Raw genomic sequence first — 10,342 nt, 5'->3', positions numbered from 1 at the left:
ACTACGTTCGATTCTTAAACACTCAGCCTTTGAGTAGAAATATTTAGTGTTTTGAAGGAGACATCCTTTTGTTAGTGAGTCTCAGACCTACATATGCACCAGAAACCTGTGAAAAAAATGTTTTTGAATGCAATCGGGTAGCAAATGTGTTTCCAGTTTTCATGAGCTGATGCACTTTGGGTCCAAAAGTGAGAACTGCTACTTTAACACCTACTTATCGAATGCAGTTTATTTATTTTTTTTAATGGATGGTTATGCTTCCTACAGTGGTGTAGGATTTATATTCATCCCTGCTGAACCTAGCAGATTTGAGTACTTGCCCACAGTAAAAGCATGAAAGGCTCAAGAGGATTTTGATGCCCCTTATTTGATGTGATTTCTCCCCATCTCAATGCAGCACATTTTACACTAGACTAACATTTGTCCCCGTGCAACAAACTACTTATTGGAACCAGTCACTGGTTTCTGACTTATGTAGTGCAAACCGTGGACCAAGGTGAAGCTGTCCTTTCTCATGCTGTGACCTCTGCCTGTGCAAATGGACTGAAATGTGAGAAGCCAGCCTTGCCCGCCAGATTCTAGCTGAGTTGCTGTGTCCCATTTACCAGCAACCCGAATCCCTCACTTAATTTAGCTCATGCATAAATTCATGGAGTTGTGTTTTGCAGAAGGTCTGTGTTTCATGTAAAAGGCCACTGTTAAAGTCCCAGACTAACAGAATTGTCTTGGAAGTTTTAAAACCTTTAAAACCCCAGTTTTAAAACCTTCAACATCTTCTGGTGCAGGTTGCATGGTATGTCAAATATTCCCCCTTGCTCTTGCTCTCTGGCTGTTCAAAACTGAGTTCCTACTGGGACAGGCCCTTCAAGCTGCTGCTGAGTGCATTATTCTTTATGGCCTGTATTTTAACAAGTCACAAGGAGCTCAAAGTCCATTTGCAGTACGTGAAGAGCTGGTCTCTGTACCAAGAGGTGGCATCAGGTATAGCAGATAAGGTGTTCTGGCTTTAGGGTGAGACTGGTTTTATCACCAGAATGTTGAAAGGAAAGCTGTGAAGTTGCTTTGGCAATTCAGCTGTTTTTAATATGCTAACAACCACAGAAGCTCCATTATCTGCTACTTAGAACCTAATGACTCCAGAACATTTACACTGTCACGTAAGGTTGCTCTCCTTGCTCTTTTTTGAGCCCAGGTGAGAAGTTAAATTGTAGAGTGAACTGCTGCAGCTGAAGGGTTGTCAGGTGATCACTGCTATCCTTGCAGTTTAGCTCCTCATAGATGCTGTCCTGGACGGTCTGTATTGGGGCCCAAGGACACTGTCCTGAGATACATCCTTTCATGTTCTGCCTTCTAGCAGCCTAGGATTCTCTGAAATGGTGATTATTTTCATGTATGGGTAAGCACTGGTGTAGTATACAGGTCAGTATTGTCTGCTGTTGGTCACAGACTTAAATAATGGAAATGATACCTGCAAATTCAAATATATTTTAAAACAGTATCTGCTTCACAGCAAGAATTAACGGCCCTCTGGTGCTACATGGTGCATCTTTAACTGACTTTGAAGTGTTTGATGCAACATCTGAAGCATGTCTCAATATGTTATCCAGACATGTCCTTGCAGTTGAGGACTGTTTTTTTCAGACCAGCATAAATTCCTCTTTAGATAAGTGAATCTGGCTGCTGGAGGGAGGTGCATGTGTTGGAGGAATGTGTGGGAGGAGGTGCTGAACAGTATTAAAATGGAAAAGGGCAGTGTGTTACCCTCCTGTGGAGAACATGTCAAGCCAGAGCATGCTGTGAAGTAAATAGATCTTCTGTGGAAAAAACTGTGAAATCATCTCTTTATCTCTTAAATTCACAACCTATTGCATCCAATCTTTGTTTAAATGTAAAATATTATGAACTTTATCAGCAAATATACTCCTTTTGTATTTACAATACCTCTGCTTAACTGTTTCACTGTTGTTTTGTTTCTGCTCTTTTTTTTTTTTTTGCTTGCTTTGATTTATCACTCTGTTGTGCTAATCTCTGAGTCAGTTTTCTGCCTGGAAATTCATTTAGATTGCCATTTGCAAGGCAGTTTAAAAGAACAGTTACTTCGTGATGCAAGATACATAACTCCATTTTCTACAGATTAAAATTTTGCTTACAGTATCACATATAGTTTTTAAATCCCTATTGTATCAGAAAGTTTTCTAAACTTTGGTGGTTTTATTAGTAGTTGTGTGTGGCTTGTGTTCTCCATATGGGTAAAAAAATTTGTGTAGCCCAATCTTTTTTTGTTTTGGTTGGACTTGGATGTGTAGGAGTCAGGTGATTATGTATGGGTCTGTGCTGGGATTTATTTGGCATGAAAGACAAAACTAAAGCGTTCTTTCCATCTGGCATGGAAAACTGTAACGTGTGTGCTAAGTCTTAGCTCCCAAAGGGTTTCAGATTTTCATTCAGTCCTTTCTTCTGAGGAAGAGGAATGACTCCCACAGAGTTGTCACTGGTTTATCTCAGAGCTAGGGCGACATCCTAGTCCTGGCCTTTTGTGCCGTATAGTCAAGAAGTTCTCAAACTTACCAGGGTCAGGTGTGGGCATAAACACTCCAGCTGAATGACACAAAGTATGTGGTACAGAGTTTATGCTAGCTGTGGGGAAACATGCAAAAGTGAAATCTTTTGGAGCAAAATTAAGCCATGGGAAAAACCTGAATGATCTTGATGGCTTGTCATGGGGACACGGCATGCTGGGTATGGTAGTAGGAGTTTAAAAGCCAGTTTCATCATGTCCTTGAACAGTGGTCCTGGATGCATAGCTATCAGGTGAACACATTGAAGATAAAAGCTGAAGTCTTGAAATATTGGCATTTTTTACAGGAAACTGCTTGGTGACAGAACATATTAGCTGAATTGCTGTGGAGGAAGAGCTGTCTTATGTGGCATGGTGGTGCATGTGTGAATTTAGCTGCAACTGGAGTGTCATTACTCAGTTAGGTTTAAGGCTGAACCCTTGCATGATAAGAATTTTTTAAAAAAAGCCTGTTCAGGGAAATGAGTCAAACCAGACTGCAGATGTGTCTCCTTGTACTGCAGTCTATCAGATACCTTGTATTTTTTATGTACACCAACATCTTGGTTTATATAGTTCTACTGTTTAGCTCCCGTGGGCTTCTGCTGCATGTCCCAGTTAAAACTAGTACCAGTTACCTTTTGTTAAACCCTTACTGTTGTGTTTCTGTAACTGGCATGGCTGGTGTACCCTGACATGCTTGGGGCTTTGCTTCCATGCATTCATTTGAACTGGAAGAGGATTTAAATTGAGAAGGCAGAAACATATACCTGATGATGAATACCTGTTGCAAGATGCATACTTTCTTTTCAGGGTGCTTAACCAAAATATTGCTCGTGCGTTTCACCTTTGAAGCAAAAACTGAGGTAGCCTTTCATATTTCTAGTTGTTGGTAATTTCATTATTGTTTAGCAGCATGGCTTTACATCAGCAGTTTTAAGCATGTGATGATATATTGCCCAACATGTACAATGACTAATTAGTGCTTTTTTATTTCTCTTCTTTTAGGATGACTCAAATGCTGAAGCATTGAACTAGCTGAAATTTCTGCAGTATTTCTGATCTTTTAAAAAGGCCTAAAGGAAAGCCTAGGACTGGCACTACTGTTACATGCTTTAAGGTAAGTTGTAACTTCTTTTTCAAGGGGCAGCTGGAAGAGAATAGCCGTGGATGCATGGAGTGTCCCAACCCCAGGTGTTTCTTTGTAATAAACCATACTAATGCAAAGTCTTAGGCTGGACTGACTACGAGTATCTGTTAGTTAAATTCACTGACTTCAGTAAGGTAAAAATCAATACAGTAAAGGAACAACTTGGTTTCTTTTCCTGAATCACAGATTCTCCGCTCTTAAGTGCTTGTATACCTTTCTTTTGGAATGCTTTAGTCATCCATCTCTATGTTAATAAAGCTTTATTAGTAAAGAGATTTAGTCTTCAGTGCCTATTAGGTATCAGGCTGAAGCAAGTTCTTCACCAGGAAAATATAATGGGTAAGAAAATGAGGACTGTAGAAATTAAATGTACTTGTAGATAGAAAAGTGACCCTTCTGCTTTGACTAGAGCAGCTGCCACCATCATTTTCATTAGTTAATTACCCATATTTTGTACCCATCTCTTGGATTCAAAGCCCAGTTGTCCACCGTACTGTAGTGCTGCTACTTCCTTCTGTCTCCAAGTTGTAGAGAAGCAATGCCCACTGCACAGCATCACCTCCTCTTGCTGCAAAATCATTTTGGTGACCAGGCTGGGTGTAAGTGTGCTGACAGAACAGGGCTGTGCAGAAATGTTCCTGTACGAAGATACAAGTTGGGTTAGGAGCAACACTAAAGGGAGTGTGTGAATTACATCCGTAATAAACCAAATCCAGGTGGATAGTCCCCATGTAAACGTTCTCTTTGCTACTGGCTTTTGGACTACACTAGGTTTGAAGTGGCAGCAGGCTGCTGGAAGTGGCAGCAGGCTCCTGGTTTTTTTTCCTTTTATTAGTTGTCACTACCCACCTTATGTAGACTGCAGTATACTGCGAGTATAGGTGAGAGATATGACACACATAAAACTTCACTCCTGTTGAAGAGCAAAGATTTAGTTTTTTGGCCATTCCCACTATATAGGGAAGCTTACTGCAGATTAACTCTTGTCTCGTGCTTCTTCTGCTGCTTTAATGGAAGTGCAACCAAGCAGTGGGAGACAATTTGTTTAGATTTTGTGTGGAGTAAGTCTTGTGGTTACAGATGTGGCCTTGAATTGCTGACAGCTGTTGGGACAGGTAGAGGACTACTGGGTCTCGTGAGCCAAAAGATTCAGGGACACTAACTGTTCCTCCCAAACCATGAAATGCAGCAAGCGTGGTAAAGAAGATCTCCCTTTCTTCATTACTCACTGAACTTGCCATTTAAGTGAGTTGTGTGTGTGTATGTGCACACAACCAGACTCCGCTGACTGTCCTTTGGCTCTCGTGCAAAACTCAGTTCAGAGAGGGGGCACAGGGTGGTGCAATGCACCTGCGGCAAGCTGCTGTGACTGGGGAGCCTCTCTGCACTTCCACTGCAGACCTCATGCTAGCACTCTTCAAATCAGCCCTGGGCTTTTACTCCTAGGAGTGGTTCCTGGTTTCACAGACTGTCCCAGCCCCACCTCTTGCTCTGCAAGAGTTACACAGAACAGTGCAGGATGCTCTTCTTTACTCAGGTGTACCAGGGCTTCTGCTTTTCTGGAACTCCTTCTTTACACCAGGAAGAGCATTTGTGGGTGAATTTAGTCTTTTCTGGTGGCAAAGTGCTTTGTACAGGATTTGGGAGGAAAGCAGCCATGACTGGTTCTGGGCCCTGAGGCTAGGCTGTACCTGGCAGGGAGAAGAAATGCCTAGAAAAGGCTAAATAAGGAAACTTATCACTGGGGCTAGGCTTGTCCCAGTTTGTGTGTGGCTGTGTGCCAGGGCCATGACCTGGCTGTAGAAATGTGCCCCCTCAGCCAAGCATGGGCTTTTAAGCAAAGGTGACATGGATATGTGTATAGAGTGACTCTCGGGTTGCTCATGCAGGTTCCTAGACCTGACTGCCTGGTGTACTGCAGCAGGTGTCAGTAAATGTGTATTCACAGTCTGCATATCTGGTGGAGTGCATGGGTCTCTGTGCAGGGTATGAGATGAAGAAGATTGGAGGAGGTTATAACGAAACCCATGTAGACAGTGGAAGAGCATGAGTACAATAAGACTGGAAAACAGAGCAGACTTGTATCTGCTGTCTAGGAGGCAAAGCAGTGACAATTGCCAGCTACCTAGGCCCTCTGCAGAAAGCATGGAAGCACCATGTACAATTGCCAAGAATTGGACAGTAAAGGCAGCTCCTGTGTCAGCTCTTGTTACAAGGCTGTGACTACAGAGAAGAGCAGGATGAAGGGGTAAGTTTCTTAGGTGTTCTGAATTTAACTATATCCCATGTTGTATACATACATACATACCTTTTTTGCATGCCCTTACACTGAGTGGTGTAGCAAAGCGTTCCACTGTACATATGAGTAGTGCTGGGTTGTAACTTGGTGTTGCAAAGGAGAGGAGAATATAGGCATTAATGGCAATAGCTGTCCCTGAATAGAGGTACTGCAAATTAAACCTCAGTGTGCTGGGGCTATTAATTAGCAGGTCGTTGGAGAAGTAGACCAAATTTCTTTTAATAAAAATACAGTGTTTGAAGATTGTATGTCTATTATTGTATGTAGTATAGTAAAGCTTTGTTGTGCTCAAGGCATCCCATTTTACATTTATACAGACAACCACTACTTTGAAATACTAATGTGACCACCTCAGTACTTAGCATGTGAGTTGCAAAGCCAACATTCTACTGGAGCGATGTGCTCTGTGAAGAGGGCCTGAGAACATTTTGTGCATCTCTGAACTTCACTGAATGTGATCCCTGTGCAGGTAATTAAAGCAGTCCGCTTCTAATTGGAGTGCAGGCTTTCACAACATGAAATGAACAGCATGCTTATTAAAATTAATTTCTAGGTATAAAGTCAAGGTTTCTTCAGTGGGATTGTTCAAGCTTTCTTAAAGCTGTGTCCTGTAGCCTTGATTTAGCCGAGGATTTTACTCAGATATCATCAGAATTCAAAATAGTAGCTTTCTGATTTTCACAGCAGGAAATCAACCTATTAAACCCCAACCAACCCTCCAAAAAAAAAACCTTGCACTTCTGACAGATTAAATACAAATACCCAGCAGTTGCATTTCTTAGCTAAGTCTTAAAATTATGGGGTTTTAGATTTCTGTTCATCTTAAACTTTGAAGATTTTGTAAAAACAACATGACTAAATTCAGTATAACTTAATTTAGGGTAGTTTCTGCCTGTAGGACAGAGAAGACAGATTCAGCTTTCGCAAGGGTGAAGCAACTTCATCAAAGGCTGGGGGTTGATTGCCCTGGCACATAAATGTAGTGAGAAGATTTAGTAACTTCTGGCTCTTCACTTCCTGAATTTTCTGGGCTTGCTGAAGCGTTTAAATCAGACTTTTACGCAGTGAGTAATTGGCTTCAGAGGTAGAGGAGATAGTTGCATCTGCAAAGGGAGTCTGAGAAAGCACATCTATTGTAAGTGAGGTTAAACTTTGCTCTACCGTGTTACAACAATTAGCTAGAAAATTAAAGGTGTCTGCAAATCCACGTACTACTGATAGGTGTTGGGGGGGGTGTTCTCTCCATACCTGTGCAATAAAATCAGTCATGTGTTTTTTTGGGGTTTGTTTTTTTTTTATTTGGCCAGCTATTTCCACTTGACCAACTTATAATGGATGTGGCTTATGTCCTGTCTATTGAATCCTTCCTGCTTTTTGCTGTGATTGTCCTTAAATACACCACAAATTAATCAAGCTGCCCAGTCATGCTGCACTACATCCTCCACCTTTCCACATTGTATGAAAGTAGGTTTTCCATGTAGGGACATCATATTGTCATGCCAGTTAGCAGAGACACCTGAAGGGTCTAACTGCAGTGGTGCTCTGCTTATATACTTGCCAGTATTTTTTGAGGGAAGTAGAGCAGCACAACTGTAAAATAAACAGCAGCAGAAGTTTGCAGCATGACCCAAACGCACCTCCTGGTGGTGCTGCTGCCGATCACATTGTGGCTGGGGATACACCTGACTTCACACCTGAAGCCAAGCTAGTGAGATACCAGGTAGAGGACCGAGGTGGCACACCGGCCACCAGCAAAGCAGAATCTGGCTACAATTCAGATGAGCAGACCTGGTAGCTGCATCCTTTTGCTGGTTACCTGCTCATTTGGTCCAAGTTCCTTGATGCTTCCTTGTGTCTCAGGCATTCCAGTTCTGGGACTGCTCTGGGAGGAAGCAGTGGACTGGCCAAAAGCAGCCAGCTTGTGGCGTACCATCTCTTGGTTAATTTGGCTTGTGGAGGGACCCTACCTCTACCTTGTTTACTGGTCCCATAAATGTTGTTAAGGCAGTTTCATTACGAAACTCAGTTCTTTAACTTGGTGAGAGCCTTGAGCATGCTTTTCTGATTTGTGTGACTTGTGAAGGATTAAAAAATACTGCTATTAATTTTTGGAGCCACCCAAATGTAAACAAAACCGATAAAACTGTCTTTGGTTTTTTAGCAGTTTTGCTGTCACAATGTGACGTGTTCAGCATCTCTCTCAGGATTTTCTGAGACTGACAATCAATTTCAAGTAGGACAGGTAAATTTTATTGCTTTGTATTTTAATCTTAAATTCAGGAGTTAGAGTAGTTGCAGTATATGTAGATTTCCCCCCCCCCATTTTGCTATTTCTCTGCTTTTATGGCACAAGAGTAACTCGTCTCTCCTTCTGCAAATTTACTTTTACTTTTTCAAAGGAGATGGCTTTGTCCACTAGGAACTGTGGCTCAGCATGCTAATAAAACTCACTTTATGCCTTTAAAATATTTATTCAAAGTGGCCTGGCTGGCTTACAGTAGCTGTGTGGGTGGACTGTCCTTGAATTTTGTAGACTTAATTTAGTAGTACACAATACCCAGTGATGGAAAACAGCTATAAATTGTCTGTGCGCAGCCATGCATTATTGATAAAGGGTAGAATAAGCTCCACAATTTCTTTATTTGATGTTGTTAGTGCAACAGCTGGCTGATTTGTTAAGACTTTTTTTCCCCTATTGGCAGTAAAATATCTCTTCATTTTGAACTCTGAACTTCCTCCTGAATTTTGATTTGTGTGAGGGTGAAAGCTTGCTTTTTCTTCAGTGCTACTAAATCTAATGGAAATGTTTCCATGGCGTAGAAACTAACTTAATTTCTAGGAGGACTGAGCAAACAGTATTTTTTACTGTAGGCAGAAAACAGGAATTTTTAAATTGTCACAAATATTTAGAAATGGAAAATGGGCCATAGTGTCATTGTAGATTTTTAAAAAATCCTTTAATATACATAATTTAGCATATGCTTAGAGAAAATGCTTTACAGTGAGTTAGACATGCTTTGTAATTTCAGTGTTCCTTCAAAGTTTATGAAAAATCTCAACAGTCTTAAATTTGTCAAGCTTTTTTTTTCCTGTTGACACTTAGGATGACTAGAGAGTCTACTGAATATTATTTGCATTTAAAACTGTGCTGTAAACTAAACAGTTCTTTCCCTCTCGTTGAACCAAGGCACAATGAGCTGCTGAACACACTGAAAATTAATAAATAAATAAGGAAAATAAAACCCCAACCCTTATCAGCAAAAATAGTAAAGGCTTAGTATTCCTAACAGATGTCCAACACTGAAGGTTCAATTTAAGCTATAATATCTGGAATGGTAGCTTCCTACAGATTGTACATTCCCTTGTCTGTGTTAGAATAACAATTTGTTGCAAAAAGGTTATGTATTTGAATATGGAATTGTTTATTTTCCTGTTTTATATGTGTGCGTATACTTTGGTAGAAGCACTCCAAACTTCTACAGGTAATTTTTTCCTTCCTTTGTAAAAGTGTTAGGGTAGCAAAGAGTACAAATATAGTTGATCTTCACTAGCTGTATGAATGTTTATGGTTTTCTTTATTCCATGAAGAATTGCTGTTGATTAGTTTAGCTTTCCATATATTTATAGCGTTTTAAGTAAGAAGTCATTAAGTAATGAAGCAATTAAACCGGTTGGGTAGTTCTTCTGCCTCCCCATGGAAAGTAGCGGAGAAAGGACTAACATGATGGGCAGAGGCTTGCTGGAGATTTACATTGAAAATAACTCATTCTTCAAAATTTTTACATTTTCTGATGGAAATTGTGGGGTAAATCAAGTATAGTGGTTATGAATTATTAAAATGCTAAGTTATGAATTCTTACTGACCTTGTAAATCTCTAACTCCTTCACTGCTAGTATAAAATTTATCTTAAAGGGGTCTTGAGGCTGTGAGGATTTAAATGAAGGCTTCAGCATCTTGAAGCAGACTATTTTGATATCCAAGATCATGAATTTTGTGACTTGCTTGATGCATAGGCAGCTGTCATGGAAGGGGAACAAAATGTTTTCTGTAGGCTATGCGATAGGTGTATGATAATTCACTTGATTTCATCAAACTGGAAAATTTTCCTGTACTGTAAGTGTTTATGAAATTCAGGTGTAAGACAAGCATCTAAAAACTATGGGCTGGTTGGAGATGATACCTTTGATTTGATCTTAAAGAAAATACAAGCAAGTGGACTTTGAACATGCCTTCATTTTTGGTTTTGGAGAAAATGTCCATCTGTTTGTGATTTTGTACAGAAGGACAGATTAAGCCATAGTACTACAATTCTGGCTTTGTTACAACTTTCTTCTG

General features: G+C 40.4%; 1 protein-coding gene across 2 annotated transcripts in view; it reads left to right on the top strand.

Moving 5' to 3' along the window:
* The first annotated feature begins 3,571 nt into the window (after nucleotides 1-3,571).
* KANK1 (KN motif and ankyrin repeat domains 1) overlaps nucleotides 3,572-10,342 on the top strand; it is a 93,507-nt gene continuing 86,736 nt past the window's right edge. For both annotated transcript variants that reach the window (XM_069881046.1, XM_069881048.1), the window contains exon 1: nucleotides 3,572-3,677. The gene's annotated coding sequence lies outside the window, so the exon portion shown is untranslated. The remainder of the gene's footprint in view (nucleotides 3,678-10,342) is intronic.

Source organism: Phaenicophaeus curvirostris, chromosome Z, assembly GCF_032191515.1.
Source record: "Phaenicophaeus curvirostris isolate KB17595 chromosome Z, BPBGC_Pcur_1.0, whole genome shotgun sequence".
Classification (NCBI taxonomy): Eukaryota; Metazoa; Chordata; class Aves; order Cuculiformes; family Cuculidae; genus Phaenicophaeus; species Phaenicophaeus curvirostris.
Note: the sequence above shows the minus strand (reverse complement) of the source record. Positions and strands in the feature narration are given on the sequence as shown.